We start from the raw sequence: 21,206 nt of genomic DNA, 5'->3' as shown, positions 1-21,206 counted from the left end.
AATAAATATGACATTCCTGATTCAGAGAAAACTCTCTCAAGTCGCAAGATTTTACAAAGTGACGCTGCAGGGATGGCTTTTTTTTTCTTTGAAGATATTGGCTGGGGTGGACCTTGTGGAAAAGACCTTGGACTCTGCTCAGGAGGAGACTGGGTTGTGAGTCCCCTGTTTCCTCTTTGCACATTGAATCTGAATGAACTCATCCTCTATCTGTCATCAAGACTGGATGATTCTTGGTGTAATACTTTAACCTTGACCTCCCCAGTGGAAAACCATAGCCCCTGACCTCAAGGAACTCAGAGTGTTATTTATTTCTCCTTTGTACCCTCAGCCATCAGCCTGGAAAAAAATCACTAAATTATTGTTTGTTAAATAACCATATCAAGTTTACTACTTTCACTAAGCAACTGGTTAAACTTGGTGAATTCACTTTACTGAGACTCGGTTTCCTCATCCAGAATGAGACGGTTGGAAATTTTAATTCTAAGGTAATTTCTTTCTCTAACATTCTATAATCTTTTCAAGGTTTAAAGTGTCACTGCACCCTGTGATGGTTTTATTTACTCTCTTTATTGTTAGACAAAGTAGAAAAGAATTGTCTTTCAGTAAAGTGTCAGATGTTTCACCTGACAGGCAACCAGGCTTGGGGTAGATGACTCTTTTGTGTAGATTTGGCTCCTTTTGCTTGAATCAGTTTATGCTATGTTTACAAAATATTAAGTGCCATGGAAATTAATTTCATCCTAGGTGCCTTGCCATACAGAATCAAAGGAAGCAGTTTGTGGGTGCTGTGTCAGACAAGGGTTTGGGTAAAATGAGGAATAAGATGGGACCCAGATATTTTACCCTTTTGTTCTACCTTGCTGTCTGCTTAGGCTTCTTGATCAGGGACATATATCTGGTCCCAGGGAGTCCATTCCCCTCATGTGAACTCCCTTAGCTCAGCTGAGGCTGTGTGGTGAAAGGTTTCTTAAGCGCATTTTCCTCCAGGTACAAGGCAGCTGTCTTTCCTCCAATGCACATGTGGCTTTCTTCCGAGCTTTGGCATGTGGGTTATGACAGAAATATACTGATTTACAAATACCAACACTCAAGGACACCAAGGGATGCAGAATTGACCTGCCAGAGTGTTCGACACTTGTGTCAGGAAAAGGCAACAGCTGAGAAAAGCCCTATGAGAAATACTTCCTCACGTGGGTGGGAAAGCTGTCTAGAACTGTAAAGCAGTTTGAGGTCTATTTCTTCCAGCAACTTCTCCCAAGGGTGGAGAAAATGGGAATGTCCTCTCGCTCATTTGGTGATTGTGTGGAAAATGACAGCCGACCAATGATGCAGTAGTAAATTTTCACCATGGGATACAAGACTTTGGTTTCTCTACTTCACAGGTTTGATTAAAACTGGGACACCAATTTCTTCTAAATGCAGGTTCTTATGTGCAGTCACCTCTTTGTGTATAATATTAAAGATCACAAGCTTTGAACATGGCCAAAGAGACTGACTCTTTTATTTAGACCAACCATAGCAATAGTATTCAAATGTCTTTCCTTCAGCTCTGTCTACTTGAAGGTCTTAGAGAACATTTCCTTTTATTGGTGATGGTATCCAGCTTCTTTTGGATACTAACAGGAAGTAGGTCATATATGCTGCTGATAAACAGAAGGTGTTTAGGTTTTAAAATTAGTAACAAATTAAAGCAAGGTAGGTGGACAGAGCCCTTTGCCCAGGATTTACATTAATACAAAGAGAATGTATGCATCAATGTATCATTGGCAATAAAGTCTTCTACCCAGGAAGTCAGGCTTGTTAAACCTGGAGACCTGCCAGGGTGACCCCACTGGACCTGAAATTCTCTGTGTAATATGTTTGAACCAAGAGACTCAGGTAGACCCATTTAAGTGGTAGTTTTACATTAAAAAAAAACAACCCACAATACAGACACTCAGAAGGAATCTAGGAAAAAAGTTCAAGTATTTGTGCTACTTTGAGAATATTAATAGGAATGAAGACAGTGATATGGGAGTACTGGGAAGGGAAGAGCATCCCTTTAAATGATGCAGAACTGGGGAAGGGAAGTGTTGGGTAGAGGAGGGCATGGTCCTTGGCTAGGGCTTTACCCCCACTGACCTAGGTGAGGACAGGCACTTCTGCCTTCATGCCCAAAAGTGTTTTCCAAGACCACCCTGGCCTGCCATGCCCCCATCCTGAGCCTATAAAAACCCAAGATCCTGGCAAGGCAGAGACAGAAGCTGCCGGACCGTAAGAGGAACACATCAGCGGTGGAAGAACAATAGCCACTGGAAGTCGTGAGGGCATCCAGAGGAACACATGGCAGAAGAGCACACCGACAGCCACCAGCAGGCCGGCAGGCCACTGACCGGTGGAAAGACGTGGAGTTTGGCCCGGGCAGTTGGAGGAGAGCCTTGGCTGTGGAGCGGCCTGAGTCCAGGGAAAACCGTTTCCCTTCTAGCTCCCCCATCCATTGAGGGCTACTTCTACTCAATACAACTTTGCTGTCATTCTCCAAGCCCCCATGTGATCCAATTCTTCCAGTGCACCAAGGCAACAAACCCTGGGATACAGAAAGTCCTCTGTCCTTGCATCAAGGTAGAGGGTCTAACTGAGCTGGTTAACACAAACCACCTATAGATGGCAAAATAAAAAGAGCAAAACTTAAAGAGCACCCTGTAACGCACGCCCACTGGGGCTTCAGGAGCTGTAAACATTCACCCCTAGATATTACGGTGGGGTCGGAGCCCCACAGCCTGCCCGTCTGTGTGTTCCCCTAGAAGTTTAAGCTGCGGGCACTAAAGAAGTGAGCGACACCCTCATCACATGCCATGTAACGGGGACAAGGGAATGATTCCCGTTTCAATAGGATACGGTAATACTTATAAAATATCAATTCTTTTCAATTATCTAGCTTCTCCAATCTCTCCCAATAGTCTCACTTCCCAGTCTAGAAGATTCCACATTCTTGGCAATAATCATCTTCTTGTAGGCCCAGAAGAGAAAGCTGTTTCTTACCAGAGCGTGCATACCACACCGAACTCACTATGAGACTTCTGACAAGAAATATATGTGGCAAAAGGCAAAACTAACCTGGGCCATCACTTCTTCAGTTTCAGGACACTATTGCACCATTATTTCTCTGATTGCTATCATAGAAATGTAGATAAATGGCAGTTTAGAAATTTGCTTCCTTACTTTATGCCAATTAATGTGTTAGGCCAATGGTTCTTAAATTGTTTTAGGAGATACGGTGCTCAGATTTTATGATACTTTTCAGATTGCCTTGGGGGGAAAAAAGCACTAGTTAATTCTATCCTATGTATTAAGAGCATACTTTAAGTTTGTAGCATAAAATCACAATCTTGAGCAGAACACTCCATGAAATAAAGTCACCGAACCAACATGGTTAAATTCTTCCCAGGTTTCCCTCTTTAATATTGATTGCCATTTGGTGCTTTATTTTTCATCCTTTATCGGTTGATAGCAGAAGTATGGAGTGGATGCCAAAAATGTAACACAAATACATGAGACAAATGAAATTAACAACATATCACCATTTGTTATTTTTTTTTTTGCAAATTGAGAAAAACTGCCAGTATTTAATTTTATTGTGATATAATACCTTTTGTCCAAATTGAAATCTTGAAATGCATCTGAACTTCTTTCTCTTTTTTTTTGTCCTTCCTTCCTTTCTCTCTCTCTCTCTTTCTCCCTCCCTCCCTTCCTTCCTTTGTTCCTTCCCTCCTTCTCTCCTTCTCTCCTTCCCTCCTTCCTTGGCTTTCCTTTCTTCCTTTCCTTCCTTCCTTCTTTCCTTCCCTCCCTCCCTCCCTCCCTCCCTCCCTCCCTCCCTCCCTCCCTTCTTTCTTTCTTTCTTTCTTTCTTTCTTTCTTTCTTTCTTTCTTTCTTTCTTTCTTTCTTTCTTCCCTTCCTTCCTTCTTCCTTCCTTTCTTTGTTTCTTTCTTTTTTTCTTTTTTCTTTCTCACTCTATTGCCCAAGCTGGAGCACGGTGGCATGATCTCAGCTCACTGCAACCTCCACCTCCCAGGTTCAAGTGATTCTCCTGCCTCAGTCTCCTGAAAAGCTGGATTTACAGACATATAACACCTTGCCCAGCTATATATATATATTTTTTTTTTGAGACAGAGTCTCACTCTGTCACCCACTGCACTCTGGAGGGCAGTGGTGTGATCTGGCTCACTGCAACCTCTGCCTCCTGGGTTCAAGCCATTCTCCTGCCTCAGCCTCCCAAGTAGCTGGGATTACAAACATGTGCCACCACACCTAGCTAACTTTTGTATTTTTAGCAGAGACTGGGTTTCCCCATGTTGGCCAAGCTAGTCTCAAACTCCTGACCCCAAGTGATCTGCTTGCCTCAGCCTCCCAAAGTGCTGGGATTACAGGTGTAAGGCACTGCCCCTAGCCTTGAAATGTATCTGAATTTCATAGACGTCTACTTTGATAATCTGTGTGTTGGGTTCTGTGGAGGGGTTCAAAAGAAGCTTCTATTTATAAAAACGGGCATAGGAATACCTTCTTCCTCTAAGCTTATGCTTTCCTTTCTCTCATCTACTTCTTATTTACAGTTTTGGCCTGGTTTTCACTTTTTAATGTTTTTTAAATGCTTTTTATTAAACATAGACTTTTAGTCTGCATTTTACATATGTACTCTAATTTTTCTTATCTTTATCCATACTCTCTTGGATATTTCTCTCTCTTCCTTGCCTTCTGTGACATTAGTTTTTACAGATTCTCATCCTACGTCTCTGTCTGTTCTGATGACTCCTATTCTTGTTCTGTCTTAGAGGGGTCAGCTGCTCCAAAGCTGACCATGCTTCACATGATCAATCCCATTCATTTTGACATTTTCTCTATAACCTCTGTGGTGATGCTTCATAATGCTCCACCAAAGTTTGAATCATTCTTTTAACTCTCAGACCTTGTCTCTACTGTCTTTAGTTGACCTCCCACACATTGCAATTATTTTATTAATAGGAATAAGAAGTATTTCTTGAGTACTGACAACATGATGGTGATGGCATAGGTTCCCTGCCCTTAAGTTGTTCATGATTTCATGTTGGAGGCAATGTTTTTTTGGTGGTCTTTCCTAGAATGTAAAATTTTTGTATATAAAATTGTCTTTATTTTGTTATGTGTCCCAATTCTACCAGTAATTAGCATGTTGAAATGTTCAAAAAATATTCATGAAATTAGCCAATGTTCAATGAATCATGGAAAAATCGAGGGCAAAGGAGACTTACCTTTAACCCATTGCTCCAATTAGATATTTAGTTATCCTCTAAAATGTCTCAACAATTGGTCAGCCATGTTCTTGGCACTAGAGGGTTTTGTTTGTCACTGGTGTTCATAGACTTGATCCAAAATGGCTTTCCTGGGTTTCTTTTTTCATAATGAAAAAGAAAGAAGTGAATGCTGAACCAAGAAAAACCTAGAGAAAATCCCAGGGTATATGAACAGAGGTAGAAAGAGTTGGCCATTATGCAATGAGGAAGTCATATAAACAGGTTAGAAGAAGGAACTGAACTATTCACCTCATGTGGCACCCACTCAAAACAGAGGGTCAATAGCTACAGCTCTTTCAGCTTTGCCAGTTTCGCCCTCCAAATTAGACACGTGGCTTCCATTGACTTTAATAGGAGCCATGTGTGTGCAGTTGATGGCAGTACTTATCGCTAAGGAAGCAAAGTGCTGAGTTCCTGCCACCCACCCACATCTGTGGCTTTAATAACCTACAAGCAAATGAAAAACAAACATACTGCTGGCATATTAGGAAACCATGGGACTTTATCAAAACCAACTAGGAAAAAAGAACAGAGAGACACTCTGGTGTGGAGACTGTGCTGGTGGGCTCCCCTAAAGGCCAGGACCTCAACTCACTGTCCATTGGGCACTTTGCCCTTCCATCAATGAGGTATTTGGTTGGAGTATTACGGAGGATATTTATAAGATCCAGATGAGGGAATAAAATATGACACTCATGGTAATAATGATAGTCATCAATTTGTTTATTGAACAAATGCTTTTTTGAGGTTAAAGAAGTTGTCAGCTAGGAAATGCTGACCCTTCCAATAGTACCAGGTTTGAGACTTAAGGAAAAATTTCTTTCCACAAATACAGTAAAGTATATCTGTTGGATCATTCTTTATGAGATACCTAAATTGGATAGCCATTGCAGTTAGCAATAGTGGACTTGAAAATAAAGGAAATAGTAAATTTGACAAATTATACAATGCAATACCATTTGCAGAAATTGTGAGAGTTAAGATAGTAGGCACTAGTATAGACTTTTCTCCAAGATATAACCTATCAGTAACTGAAAGAAGAAAAGCTGCACATATGTGATACACATATAAAGTGATACACATATTGACCTTCGTTTAACAGACTGAGAATTAGCTGAAAACACGTCACTTAAAAAAGTTTGGTAGGTATGTCCATTTTAGTCCTGATAAGGTTCATTATCTTGTCAAGTCAGTGTCTCAGAATTTAGATTCTGGACAGTGGGGCCTAGGGAGAGTTCTGCACATCTGACCAGTGACCATCTTTATATTTTCCAATTTCAGCTTTGTCTCAAGACAGTTCAAAAATTCTGTCTTATCTTTCCCTTATTGCCAACCTGCATTCCAATGATGGGCTTTTTTTCCTTGGGGTTATCTCCTGTGTAGACAGAGAGCTCATAGGGCTAGGTGCTTAGAAGCCCGATGGAGGAAGGTGTTGACTCTTCCTCCTGGGTGGCTATCTTATGTCCGGTTCCACTTTTAGCCTCAATTCTAACTTCAGTCTAGGGCAGAGAATTTAGTATCTCTAGTCCTGCAAGTAAAAAGATGAAGAGGTTCTAAAGCATCTTCAATTACTTGTGGACAGGAAGGGTGTTTCTCAGCAAAGTATTACTGTTTTCCCTCTCTGTCTCCGATAGGCTAGCATGCATATAAGTTCTTCATAAACAGTCTCTCTCTTGCTGGACTTCAGTGAAGTCTGCAAGGAGTAACCAATGTGTTCCTATATTCTAGAGTTTTTCTGCCAAGTTTTCTAATATTCTAGCCATGTTAGGCACATTATCTGTATCCCAAGGTACAATAAGTGACAGGTTAAGCACCTTGTAACAAACATTTCCAAATCCTTAACTTAGTAAGGATATAGGTATTTTTACTGCCATCTACCATATCACAGCTCAGCCAGTTCCACATTTTATGGGCTTATTTCTAACACCTTATTTCCAAGTACTGGTTTCTGTATTAGATATAACTCTTTCAGTGTCAAGTAATAGAAACCAAACTCAGTCTACTTTAAAACAGTTTCCTGTCTTCTATGTGTGTAACACAGGATAGTTTTTCTGGAAACACAGCTGGATTTGATCAAAAGCTAAGTAGGTTTGAGATTAACCTACGAGAGTTATGTCATATCCAGTGCACTTTCTTTCTACCTGTAAATTCTATGTCCTTGCCATTGACTTCATTCTTAGAATTCTCATAGTCACTTTCAGCAGTTATGGACTACTCCTAAGGCTAGTATCGTCAGGAGAAAGCACGTTTCTCATCTAGTAATATAAACAATCTTGGAATTGTTCCATTGCCCTTAATTTGCCCTGCTGGGACGTTTTGCTCATCTTAAACAGATCACTGTGGGGTGCAGATGACTGACCAGATCTCATTCTTGGCCCTCGAGGCAGGCTTGGTCAGCTACACTGGAAACACTTTCAAGAGAGGCAAGGTTGATTAAGAAAAGTGCCTTTATCCTTACTAGAATAAGAAATGAGAGCTGTTGGCCAAAGGGTACAAAATTTCAGTTAAGATGATAACTTCTGGAGACCTACTGTGCAACATGGTGATTATAGTTAATAATAGTCTACACTTGAAAATTGATGAGAGTAAATTTTAAATGTTCTGACAACAAAAAGATAAGCATGAGGGGCAATAAATATGTTAATTATCTTGATTTAATCATTTCATTATATATACAGAGATCGAAATAGCATATTGTATACCATAAATGTATACAATTTGTCCATTATACCTTAATTCATCTGGGGAAAAAAAGAAATGGATGCTGGGCATGAAATATAAAAGATACTGATGAGTGATGAAATATTAAAGAGACATAAAGCTATTCATAGGAGAAAGGAATGGATTTGAAAAGGAAGAGAGAGAAAAACAAAAAATCCTGAGTACACTAAGCTTTTGAAAGACAGGGTGTTTAGAATGAGCAAGGAATCAATATTAGAGGCGTTTTCTATAGTATACTGTAGGATTTTGGGGTGACAGTATTTTAAAACGCATTTTGCTACATAGTTTTCTCTCTCAATTTTTGAGAAATCTAAGTAAAGACATACTATCCACTAAGGCTTTTTGGAAGTATCTTTGAACTGCCTTGTGGATGCAATACTATGCTGATTCTGGTCTAGAGGGTACCCAGTTTAACGTGGGTTATGTAAGATTCTTGGAAGCCATTGCCAAGTCCTTAGGAAAATGACTAGATGCAGGATCTTGTTGAGCACAGATCTTCACTTTCAAGCATCAATTTCTCCTCAGAGCTCTGTCTTTCCTAATAGTCTTCAATGTTTCTTTTAAACAAGGATTTAGGGCCATTTTTAGTATCAATTGTAGCAATATTTAAAGGTGAATGATGGGGTGAACAGCCCTGTAGCACCAGAAGGCATTGAAAACAATTATTTACTCTGAAAACCAAAAGAATTAATTGTAGATAAAAATTATATAAAGCAGAAATTCACCTAGCTGCACATTAGAATCATGAGAGAGATTTTTAAAAATACTAATGCCTGGGTCCTCCCCCTAGTAGTTTGAATATAATTGGTCTGGGAAGGACTTGGCATGAGTATTTTTTAAAAACTCTCCCAGTGATTCTAATGTGCTGCCAAACTTGAGGACCACTATTGTAGAGCTTATCACCACCAAGCATGCCGATGAAGGCCGCAGTCATATGAACCACCTGTGTGGAGAACTCATACAATTTCTCCAACACCCTTCTGTGATTCAGTTACTTTAATATATCACAAGTAAGCCCACGTCTAGTGCTTCTTTGGGAAATAAAGACTGTCAACTCAAGGAAGCTTTCTGGGTGGATATAAGCATCTGGGAGTTAACATGCAGAGTAACTGTGACTCCAGAAAGGAACTCCATGGCCACATTTAAATGTTGCATTTGTAATAAATGGTAGAATTGCCCCAAGGTTCAAGGCCAGTATGCAAATGTCAAAAATCTGCTACAAAGGCCACTGAGTCCTACAGAGCAAATCAGACATTCAGACAAAGCTGATGTTGATGTTCTGCATCTGTAGAAAGGAGGACCTGGGCCACTTAATTCGTATTTGCCCTATGTGACAACACTGATTCCATGTAGAAGAGGTGCCGCTGATGTAGCAGACACAGTTGATGTTACTTTGACTAAGAAGCTCTGGTATTCACTTCATCCCACCCACCTATCCCCCCAGTCCCTCTTATTTGCTCACTGGCTGCCCTCCACCCTGACTTTCCTTCCTTCCTGGGACTCCTGCAGTGTTGCTCAATGGCAAGTGTTGCAGTGGTCATTCCCGAGACGGCTTTCTTGCCTGGACTTCTAGCATCCTCTAAATTAGATCTGGGAAGCAAGCAAATGCAGCCTGTCCACTTCCTGTGTTGGATGTCTTTCAATCAGCACAACACTTCCTGCTGTGGTGATTAAAAGAAGCCACCTGTGAATGTATGAATGCTCTATATGTCACCTAGAAAAAAACAATAGACCGGGCATGGGGGCTCATGCCTGTAATCCTGGCACTTTGGGAGGCTGAGGCGGGCAGATTGCTTGAGGCCAGGAGTTCAAGACCAGCCTGGCCAACATGGCGAAACCTTGTCTTCACTACAAACATGAAAGCCGGTTGTGGTGGCACACACCTGTAATCCCAGGTACTCAGGAGGCTGAGGCAGGAGAATTGCTTGAACCTGGGAGGCAGAGGTTGCAGTGAGCCGAGATAGTGCCACTGCACTCCAGCCTGGGTGACAAACAAGACTCTGTTTCAGAAAACAAACAAAACCCAACAACAACAAAAGAGACTAGTGCAAATACTAATGTTGTATTGAAAATTACCCTTAGGATCTTGTCATCTTCCAGTAAAATATCATTTCTTCACAGTTGTTTGGTCATTTTCTCCCTTAAAATAGTCATTTCTGAGGGTGATGGCCACTAGAATTTCAAAGCAGAGGGATTAGAAAGTGACTTGTTTTGTCCTGGGAAAGTTTGACAGCTAAACTCTGCAGGAGAGAAAGTGCTGTAAGAGGCCTGCACTTACGAGGAAGAGAGGAAGCGGTAAGAATTAAATCACTAAACCTGATTAAAACACATTGAATGAAGTCCTTTTCAATACAAATAATCCCTCTCAGCCCCTTTTCTGGTTAGTTGTGGTTGAAAGACTTTTTACTTTTAATAAAGTCTGTCTCAGGTTATTTATGACTGTGTAACAAAACTCCCACAGGTAATGGCTTAAAGCCAGAAGGATCACTAATGATTATTATCTCTGATAGTGCTGAGGTTTGGCTAAGTCCAGGTAGGTGGCTGTTGCTCAGGTTCTCTTGTGGGACCATAGTCCTACAGTGGCTACGGCTGGGTCTTCTCAAAGGCCTCCACACTCAAAGGTCTGCTGTGGACCAGGGGCTACCACATTGGGTCTCCTGGGGCATCTTTCTCTGAGTCTCTGTGGCCTCTCCAAGGGATCTCTTCAGCATGGTGCCTCCAGCTGTTTCAGACTTCTTACATGGTGACTCAGGGCTCCAAACACATATGTCTCAAGAGTGAGCCAAGTGGCTGGACATGGTGGCTCACGACTGTAATCTCAGCACTTTGGGAGACCAAAGCAGGTAGATCACAAGGTCAGGAGTTCAAGACCAGGTTGGCCAAGATGGTGAAACCCCGTCTCTACTAAAACTACAAAAATTAGCTGGGTATGATGGCTGGCACGTGTAATCCCAACTACTTGGGAGGCTGGGGCAGGAGAATCACTTGAATCCAGGTAGCAGAGTTTGCAGTGAGCTAAGATCGTGCCACTGCACTTCAGCCTGGGCGACAGAGTGAAATTCCGTCTCAAATAAAAAAAAGAGCAAGCCAAGTAGCAGTCATACTGCTTTGTATGACCTGGCCCTGGAAGTCCTTTCTTCCACGTTCTGTTTGTTAGGAGGAAGTTAGTAAGCCTGGCCCATGCTTAAGGAAAGAAGGATTAAGACCTACCTCTGTTGGGAGACATGCCAAACATTGGTGGGCACGTTTTAACCACCACAGAGTCATACTCATCTCATTTTTTAAAGGGCTTGCTCTTAGAATAAAAAAAAAAAACAAACCTCAAATGCTTGGTCATAGTAAAGCCTGTAATTTAGATCTGTGGCCATGAGAAACAAATTTGCCTTTAGTACCATGGCAGGTGTGTGGTATTGTATGAATTTCTGGAGCCTAACATTCTCCATAGTGACATTTTATGCATCATTGTTCTATACATGGTTTGCGCTGTGGAAGTTGCTGGTAATGATCTTAGGAGAGACAATTGTATTCTGTCTGCTCAGAACTATTTTTTCATCTGAATCTGATGGATTTTTCTCCTTTTCACCTCTGTGGGCCTGAGGATTACCTGTGGGGCTTCATTAGCTGGGAGTCAGGGCTGGCCATTTTGAAATACATGACACATGAAGGATTATACTAAAGAAAAACAAAACCCAGAAAATCCCAGGACATCTTTTCTTTTCTTATTAGGATCAGATATAAAAGTTCCAAAGTGAGGGAAAAAATAAAAGTTCCAAAGTGAGAACCAACATTTTGCTTAGAAATGTTTCTCTATGTTATCTTATCAGCTTGCAATAGTCTATCTTTTCCAATTATTCAGGCTTTTTCTGAGCATCTTTTGGCTCTTGCATCAAGACCTCATCCTTCAGAAGGGTTTCACTGAGGTTCTCATCTCTTTGGCTGTGATGGAAAGGCTCCAAGGCCCACGTGTACTTATTTTCTTCCAGCTTCCCAGATAGCCCCCAGTGACCCTGCCTGCGAATGTAGGTGCTGGTATCTGTACATGTTCCCTCCCACACTGTTCCAGGGCTGGTCTTTGGGATGAGTAGAATGTGGGAAGAGTGGGGGTGTGTCACTTCTGAGATTGTAAACAATACTGTGGCATCTTTCTTGGTTGCTCTCTTTCTCTTAGATCACATGCTTCTATAAAGGCTGGCTTCCATGTAGTGCTAGGCAGAGGAACGTACAGTGAGTAACTGAGTATTAGGGCCAAAAGTCCCACGAGTGGGACTTTGGAAGTGAATCCTCCAGCCAAGACTTCAGATGACTGCAACCTCATGAGAGTCCTTAGACTCAACTAAGTCACTCTCAGACTCCTGACCTTTATAAATTTTGTAAGATGATCAACTGTTTTTGTTCCAAGCTGCTACATTGTAGGTGAATTCATTACACAGCAATAGATAACTAATACAATCTCTTTCTGTCCTTGCCACAATCTTTCTTGGTCAATGCTGAATGAATAAGTTGTCTTTGGCCATGAAAGGCAGTCCATTGTCTATCAGAGCACATACTTGCTTTTGTTTTCAGAAACTTATAGGTCTCTTTTGATTGTTTCAACTTTCTATGGGATTGAAAATTGCCAAAGGCTATTACTTAAATTTATACCCAATAAGTCAGTGGGATACACACATAAATACATTCACACACACACACACACACCCTACATAGGTGTGTGTACATCTATATATAGTTACAGATATTGCCAAATATGTTTTATATCAGAAAGTCTTCCCTTTCCAATAAAATAATTAGGTGATTTGTGTTGGCCTGCCACATCCATATGTTACCTAAATGGTCCTAGGCTAAGTATGCTATAATCCTCTAAAAATGTAAAACAAAATTCTGACAAGTTATAAAGAAGGCTATTTTGCTGTTCATAGCATTTATTTATTTTTGCCTATTCTCTTCTCACCTTTTTAAGTCAATTTACTTGATATCTGGGAGTTATAGGAATACTTTAAGATAGCCTGATTTACTGCCCAATAAGCGGATTAGAGTTTTCAATTCTCCCTTAGAGGAAAAATATTAATGTCTGAAAGTAATGTTTATGCCCATTGACTCTCTATTAAATGTATGTATTTTGGATCTCTACTGCCTAAAATATACCTTCCGTCATTTGTTGAGATGTGCTAACACCTCAGTGAAACCTATGTGACACCAGAAAAAGCAGTTTTCTCAGAATTTCTTTTTAGTCAGAAACAAGAGGTAAAAAGGTGCGTAAAAACAATCTGAGTGATTTTTCTAGATACTCCTCACCTGCTGTAATTCTCAGCCAGAACTACCCTTGTTGGGAAGTCCCTTTTTTCCCTGTTCCATCAGAACACGCCTCTGGCCCCTTGATCTCCCCATTCATTCCCCTCAGCAGAGAAGTGTGATTTAAGCAATGAGTTTGGGCGAAGACCTGAGTATGTGTGGCTCAGTTGCTCCTTCTTCGCTCAGAAACGCCAAATATCTGATCTGTCTGCCCTTGGCTGTGCGGTAAGCTTAGAGTGAAGTTCCTGCTGTGTGTGTGTGTGTGTGTGTGTGTGTGTGTGTGTGTGTGTGTGTTGTGGGATGGGGTTCTGCTTTTGGCCAGTTCTGCCTGTGACTTTTTTTTTTAAAGACAGTGTCAGAGTCTCACTCTGTTACCTAGCTTGGAGTGCAATGGTATGATCTTGACTCACTGCAACCTCTGCCTCCCAGGTTGAAGGGATTCTTTGCCTCAGCTTCCCGAGTAGCTGGGATTACAGGCATGCACCACCACACCTGGCTAATTTTTGTATTTTCAGTAGAGTCTGGGTTTCACCATGTTGCCCAGACTAGTCTTGAACTCCTGGTCTCAAGTGATCTGCCTGCCTTGGCCTCCCAAAGTACTTGGATTGCAGGTGTGAATCACCGAGCCAGGCCCTCTGTCTGTGATTTGCTGAACAACAAATGTTGCTGGATCTCCATCCTTCTCCTCCCAGTGTTCACTTCTACACATAGAGAGTGTTTATTTATCACAAACAGTTGCACTTTGTGTTGGAGTGGTTTTTTTCTCCTGGCCACAGGAATATTATTGGCCCATGCATAAGACAGGCTGTAAGTGCTCAAGAATTCATGTTGCTAGAAGTAGCCCTCAAACAATGACAGCCTAGGAGTCAATGAATAAATATGCCAGCTTCCGGGAGTCTAGGCTCAGAATAACTCTGAGGTGTGTTCTGTGCTTTCTCCCAGCCTTCCCCAGATGGATGGAGCTCAGGCTGCCCACAGCAATAACTGGCTTTAGAATATTCTCTTTGTTGGCTTTCTTCACTTCCCTGTCTCACTCCCCCACTCCCGTTCTTGGATTAATTCCCAAATGAAATACTTGTAGTCCAATCCTTGGCTTGGGTTCTGCTTCAGGTGAATCTGTTTAGAGACCATTATTTAGGCAACCCTGCTGCTTCTCACCTACACCCGCTTCTCCCACCGCTCATAAGGGATAAAGAAGATGTTTCCAGCCTCTTCTGCCTGACCTCTCTGTTTATCTCAGTTCAGTATCCAGGTGAGTAAATGGTTTAAATTATTGGCGTTCCTTCTTAAGTTTTCATAACTTTTACTTTTCTGCCTCTTTTAGTTTCCCAACAACAAAATTGAAAAACATAAAATTTAGCCTTTTAAATAAACAGTGTTTGTCTCACAACTCACTCTGCTTCAGCTAGACATGAGCAAATATGTAACAATTTTCTATTTTGTTTGTAGTGTGACAATCTCATGAGAAATTTACTCTCCTTTCTAAAATTGGACTAATACTGCTCTTGTTGTCAGTATTGAATATTTTTCTTTCTGTCAGATAACCAGATTCACGTTTGTCTCTTTATTCTACTTTGGTAAAATGGTTTTCTCTGGAAACAGAAAAGATTTTTGATAACATGGGGCTCTGTATTTATATTTGCTTTTGGAACTGAGTCAGAAAAATTTGCAGATGAGAAATTGAGACTAAGAAGTTAAACTAATGTGCAAACTTGGATGAATTGTTTAGTTTCAATCTCATTTACAAAAAAAGGATATTATTTTCCCTACAAAATAGAATTGCTGCTAATATCAAGTAACATGAGTGAATGTGTTGTCCTGTAAGTATAAAGTGAGATAAAAAATGCTAGTTTTTATTTACTCAGGGATAATTTCAATTTTGAGGCAGAGAGGCAGTTGAGTCTTAAGAACGCAGCTAATCTGAAGCACAGGTGAGACCTATCAAGGACCTATTGGCTTCTAAAGTAGAAAGATAGAAAATTGCTTTCTAGAAGATGCTTATCTATTCTAAGCATGGTAAGTTTAAGATCCATGGGGGTGGGGGAAGGGAATATGTTAGCCTTAGATTGTTGTACAACAATTCGTGAAATAGAACTTTCTCTAAATTGTCATTAAGAATCTGCAGCAAGGTCATTAGCTTGGCGGAGGGCTGTGTGGTGTGGAAAGCCAGCTAAAATTCCTTGGAGTTTAATCAATAGCCGGGATCCTCAAACAGCTGCCTCTTTCACATGATGCTTGCGCTTTTCCTGGGTGGGAATGTGTCTGACAGTCAAGTTTATTAAAATACTTTGACTATCTGCTGCGTCTCTAACCAATTGAAAACTTTGTTTCTTCCTCCCAAATATGTCATTGGTTAAGTAAGATGGACATTCTCTGATATGTAAAAAAAAAAAAAGTTGGGAGTATATCATATTTATTAACAAACTTTTTTTTGAGACAGTGTCGCACTGTCGCCCAGGCTGCAGTGCGGTGGGTGGCATGATCTCGGCTCACTGCAGTCTCCACCTCCTGGGTTCAAGCGTCTCCTGCCTCAGCCTCCCGAGTAGCTGGGACTACAGGTGTCTGCCACCACACCCAGCTAATTTTTTTTTTTTTTTTTTTTTTTGGTATTTTTAGTGGAGACAGGATTTCACCATGTTGGCCAGGATGATCTTGATCTCCTGACCTAGTGATCTGCCCACCTCGGCCTCCCAAAGGGCTGGGATTACAGGCGCGAGCCACTGCACTCCATCTATTAACAAACTTTTTTTGATATTTGTGAATTTCTGTATTTGAGATTTCCTATATTTGAGATTCATTATTATTTTGTTAAATCTCAAACATGTCCAGAAGTTTCTCTCCTCATGTAAATTTAGGCAAGCTATTTTCAATCAAAATAAAACAACAAAAACGCCCAAAGCCTTGTTTTTATTTTCTAGCTTTCACTGACACCTGGTGGCCTCTTATGTTATGTGAGGAAAGACAGCCATTCGAGGTTGTGCTTTGCGCTGGACAGCAGCTTGGTGTCTTCTGACTATTTTTTTTTTTTTTCTCAGAGAATCTTTAATTTCTCTTTCAAATTGTGCATCTCGTCTGGATCCCTTTGACATGGCCACCTAGCTTTCACATTGCATTTCTAGCGATAAGTTTCATTTCTTTGCTATGGGTCCTCAATATTAGAATTTTCGTTTTTGCCAAAGGTGAATTTGTTTGCTAGTTTCTATGGCTATTTACCCATATTTTTCCTCTCATATTTCTTATTGTTTTCCCTTTAATAGATTGTCTTGCTGTTTGAGAGAGAATTGGAGATGCATAGATTTGTTTGGTGTTCTGCATTCTGATATGCCTTCTGAGCTATAGACTTTGCATATATTTAGAGAGAGGAAGAGTTAGAGCTAAAGAATTCAAGTGTTCACTCTGATTCTATGTTCTTTTGTCCACAAAGTTATAAAAATATGTACTGAAAAGTAAAATTGAGCCAATGTAGAAACGGCCTTCTAAACCTGTTGGCGTTCTGCGGTACCAAGGAATCACCTCTCTTCTGCTCTGGGTACTAACAGGTACAAAACAGATCCAGATAAATCAAATAAAATTTATTAGTTTTATTACCCTAAAGCACGTGGCTCCCTGATTGGTAATGAATTCCACACTGGGGCTTCCTATGCCCTTCATGGTAATGAATGCAATGCTAAAGGCTTCCCACTACCTCCATCAAAACGGCCTTGAACTGGCCCTGGAGAAGGTTGGGTCTGCAAAACATACAGTGTCCTGATTCTACTAACTACTTGGAGGATCTCCAGCTGCCTTACTGCCAGGTGGGAGTGCAGGGAGTGGAGAAATGTTCCCATATGGGTTTGCTTCAGCATCAAGACTATAGTAGTCTTAGAACAATAATCCTACAACATATTTAGGCCAAAATGAAAACTCATTCCTGGTGAATATGTATCCCACAATAGTTTTTGTCTTCATCCAAAGACTGCATATGAAGTTCACAGTTGTCCCTGTGTGTGTTGGGTGGAAATATCGGACAGGCAAAAAGCTATCTGCCTTAATGACTTTAGATGAAAAATGTCAGATTGACTTTAGTTTGCAAAGTGGGGGGACAAGTGATAAAAATTTATTAATGATTATGTAGAATTCCTACATGCAAATAGGATGGGCCTAATAGGCACTGAAAAACAGTTCGTATTTAGAAATTTAATTAGAAACTGCTAAACTGGGAGAAAAGTACCTACCAGTTTTCCATGGAAGCCCACATTTAGGTCTAAAACTACTATCTTTCTATAGTAAGATGAAATTAAATTTACTGAGTGCCTAATATACACTAGAAATTAGAACTTTTATAAAATATTAAGATTTAATGGAACTCATTATATTCCAGTGGTCAGACTAAAATGACTGGACATCTTAGAGGAAAGACTGAGGATGGGGTGGGAGATTTGGATTAAGAATACAAAATGGTAAGTTTTTTAGAGTTTGAAAGAAACTTGGAAATTAAGCTCAGTTTCTAATTTTCAGATGAGGAAGCCAAAACCACAAAAAGTGATGGGATTTTCTCATAGTCATTTGAGGTCATTAACAGCAAAGGAGGACCAAAACCAGGCCTATTTCCAGGCAGTGTGCTTCTGATGTTTCCAGACAACCTTTATCGTTTATTGTTTGCGTCCATGGCTTCAACAAATACATACTACACTATGCGCCCAGCCCATGCTTGATGTTTGCTATGTGAGTTCATTAGTCAAAACCCCTGATATTTGGTGCATAACAGTTATTTTTATGTTTTCATGGGAAACAAATAGGATTAACTGTACCCACAGTTTAGTGTTTTTAAGTCACTGTATTCTGCGTATTGCACAGGGGAGTGAACATATTGATCTTACAAAATGTCTGAGAGAAAAACTCTTTGTCCAGTTTGCATGCTCTTTAATGTTTCTAGAACATGTTAGAGACCTGTCCCTTCATGACTCAAATACAAGTGAAAGATGTGATTAGATAGAACAGTTTGAGGCTCAGGAGATAATAAAAGAGAATGTAGCACTTTCCCATCTTTTGATGCCATCGACCTGGTCAAGGCCACGAGATCGGGCTGTGGAATGTGTGCATAGCCTAGGAGTTCTGAATTGAACAGGTAGGGGTGACACCCTCATTCTCAGAGCAGGGGCAAAGATAGTATTATTGAAGTACTGCTTGGCGTAGTGTCTCTTTATCAGGCATAAAGAGACATTAAAGCCCATTTGGCTAGTCTCTCTAGTTTTCCTACATTTCTGTCTCATTGTGATTAAGTAATGCAAAGTAAGGTTCTGCCTAGAATGGGGAGGCGACCCTAATTTTGTAAAGCTTCTAAAATGTTTTGCACAAAATTTTCGCAGACACTAAAACAGTACTGGAGAGATACATTTGAAAGATACCTTGTTCCTGCAATAGCCTTATGTCTGCTTTTCTATTGGACTATGATAGTACCTTGAAAGCAGAAACCATATCTTATTCATCTTTGTATTCCAGCACGCAGCACATCAGTAGGTACACAGTTAATGAGATAAGTGAGTAAGAGTTGGAGCTCTGTAGGGGAGCAGAGGGAGATGAGTCTAGAAGCATAGAATGACTCTAAGTGGCTCAAGGAGAATCTTGAATAAACCTTGGCTAACATGTGGCTGGTTTTTAAAACAAAAGAATTATTATTTAGTTGGGTATTTGAATCTGAAACTATATAACATTACTTAAGCCCAGTAAGGGCTCGCAAATGGGGAACTATGGTAATGAGGCCTCTGTATAGGATTTACAAACTCATCTAACTTAAATAGGGTACTACTTAGACGAATGAGAGAAGTAGACTTAACATTGGATCTTACCAAGGCTTTCAGCATAAGGTGTTCATGCGCACTTATGGCCAGGGTTGGATCATAGAGAATTCCTGCCTGCATTCTTGGAGTGCCCAAAGTACCAGCTGCTTGTGGTTTTCATTAAGGATAGATCTATTTGCCTTACATGCCAGACTTGCAGGCGGCAGAGTTGACTTTCTGCCCTGTAATATTAACAGACTCGGCTTTTGTGCTTACGTACAAAGGATCATCCCACATCTGGGAGGAAGTTTCAGGGCTGCCTGGGAGCAGAGGAAACATTTTTGCTAATTTTTTTTCCTTTTAACATGGCCTAGGCCTTTAATCCACTAATTGTTTGTGGAGGTATTAGTCTTCATACTCTTTTACAAAAAGTATTCTTTGAGAGGTATTAAAACCTTGTTAGAGATGGTCACCAGTCTGGCTGCTTCTTCTGGGTTACAGTTTCAGAAAGATTTAGAAGAGGACATTTTAGCCCTGGCTTCCTGGAAGAGGGTGGGAATAATTTAATTATGTTTACTAATGAAACTCTCAGTAAAAGAGTTTTTGATAGTTGCTTAGATACCCTACCAGGACTCCATTCAAAAGAGTATTACAGAAACTTTAGAACTGCGAGATTCATTTACCCTGCTGCTTAAAATTTTTTAATGGTTCATTATAGTCTTTAGGGTAATATGCAAATTCATACAATGTGCAGGCCTCTTCCAGTTTGGTCCCAAATTTCCTTTCTGGTGTCTTTATGTAACTCCTCCTCCAATCAGCTTGTTCCCCGTCCCTCCAACACCTGATACAACTTCACACCTCCTAGTGCCCTCTACTATGTCCCCAGAAAGAACTCCAGATTTTAAAAATTGTGATAAAGTGTATTCAACATAAAATATCCTATTTTAACCATTTTAAAGTGTAAAATACAGGGCAATAAGTACATTCATAATGTTATACAGCCATCACCACTATCTAGTTCCAGAACTTTTCTCATGTCTGCTAATGGAAGCCCATACCCATGAAGTATACCCCCACATTTCCTCCTCCACATACCAGCCCTTTCTGTCTCTATGAACTTGCCTTTTATGAATGTTTCATATAAAAGGAATAATACAGATAGGGCCTTATGTGTGTGACTTCTTTTACTCAGCATAATGTTTTCAACATTCATCCGTGTTGTAGCATGTATCAGTGCTTTGTTCCTTTCATATCACTGAATAGTATTCCACTGTATGTATATACCACATTTTGTTTATCCATTCATCCATTATGGACATTTTGGATGTTTCCACCTTTTGGCTATTGCGATTAGCTTCTATGAACATCTGTATGCAAGTTTCTGAACACCTGTTTTCAATTCATATATATGTGAATTTAAATATATATTTAGAATATATATAGAAGTCTCAACAAGATAACATTCAATTTATGTATAAACATAACATAATTATAAATGTATTCAATCTGGGGATAATTTATATGTATACTTATATATATTCATATATTTTATCTATATCTACACACACACACACACACACAATTGGGTTTTGTTTTTATTTTTGTTATTGAATTGTGAAAGTTCATTATGTATTCTTGATACTAGACCCTCATCTGACTTATGATTTGCTGATATTTTCTCCCAGTCTGTGGGTTGACTTTTCATTCTCTTGATAGTGTCCTTGATAAACAAAAGTTTTAAATTGTGCTGAAGTACAGTTGTCTTTTAAAGTAACATTTAAAGTACTATTTTTCTTTTGTTGCTTTTTGGTGTCATAGTTAAGAAATCATTGCTAAATCCTGTGTCAGGAAGATTTTACTCTGTTTTCTTTTAAGAGTTTTATAGCTTTTAGTTGTTGTATTTATGCCTTTAATTCCTTTTCAGTTTATCTTATATACAGTGTAAGGTAAGGGACCAATTTCATTCTTGTGGATATTCAGTATACTGAGCAACATTTGCTGAAGAGACAACTTATAAGGTTTGGCTCTGTGTTCCCACCAAAATCTCACCCAGATTGTAGTAATCTCTACATGTCAAGGGCAGGGCCAGGTGGAGATAATTGAATCAAAGGGTGGTTTTCCTCATGCT

Source organism: Callithrix jacchus, chromosome 16, assembly GCF_049354715.1.
Source record: "Callithrix jacchus isolate 240 chromosome 16, calJac240_pri, whole genome shotgun sequence".
Lineage (NCBI taxonomy): Eukaryota > Metazoa > Chordata > Mammalia > Primates > Cebidae > Callithrix > Callithrix jacchus.
The sequence above is the reverse complement of the archived record's forward strand: the minus strand, read 5'-3'. Positions refer to the sequence as shown.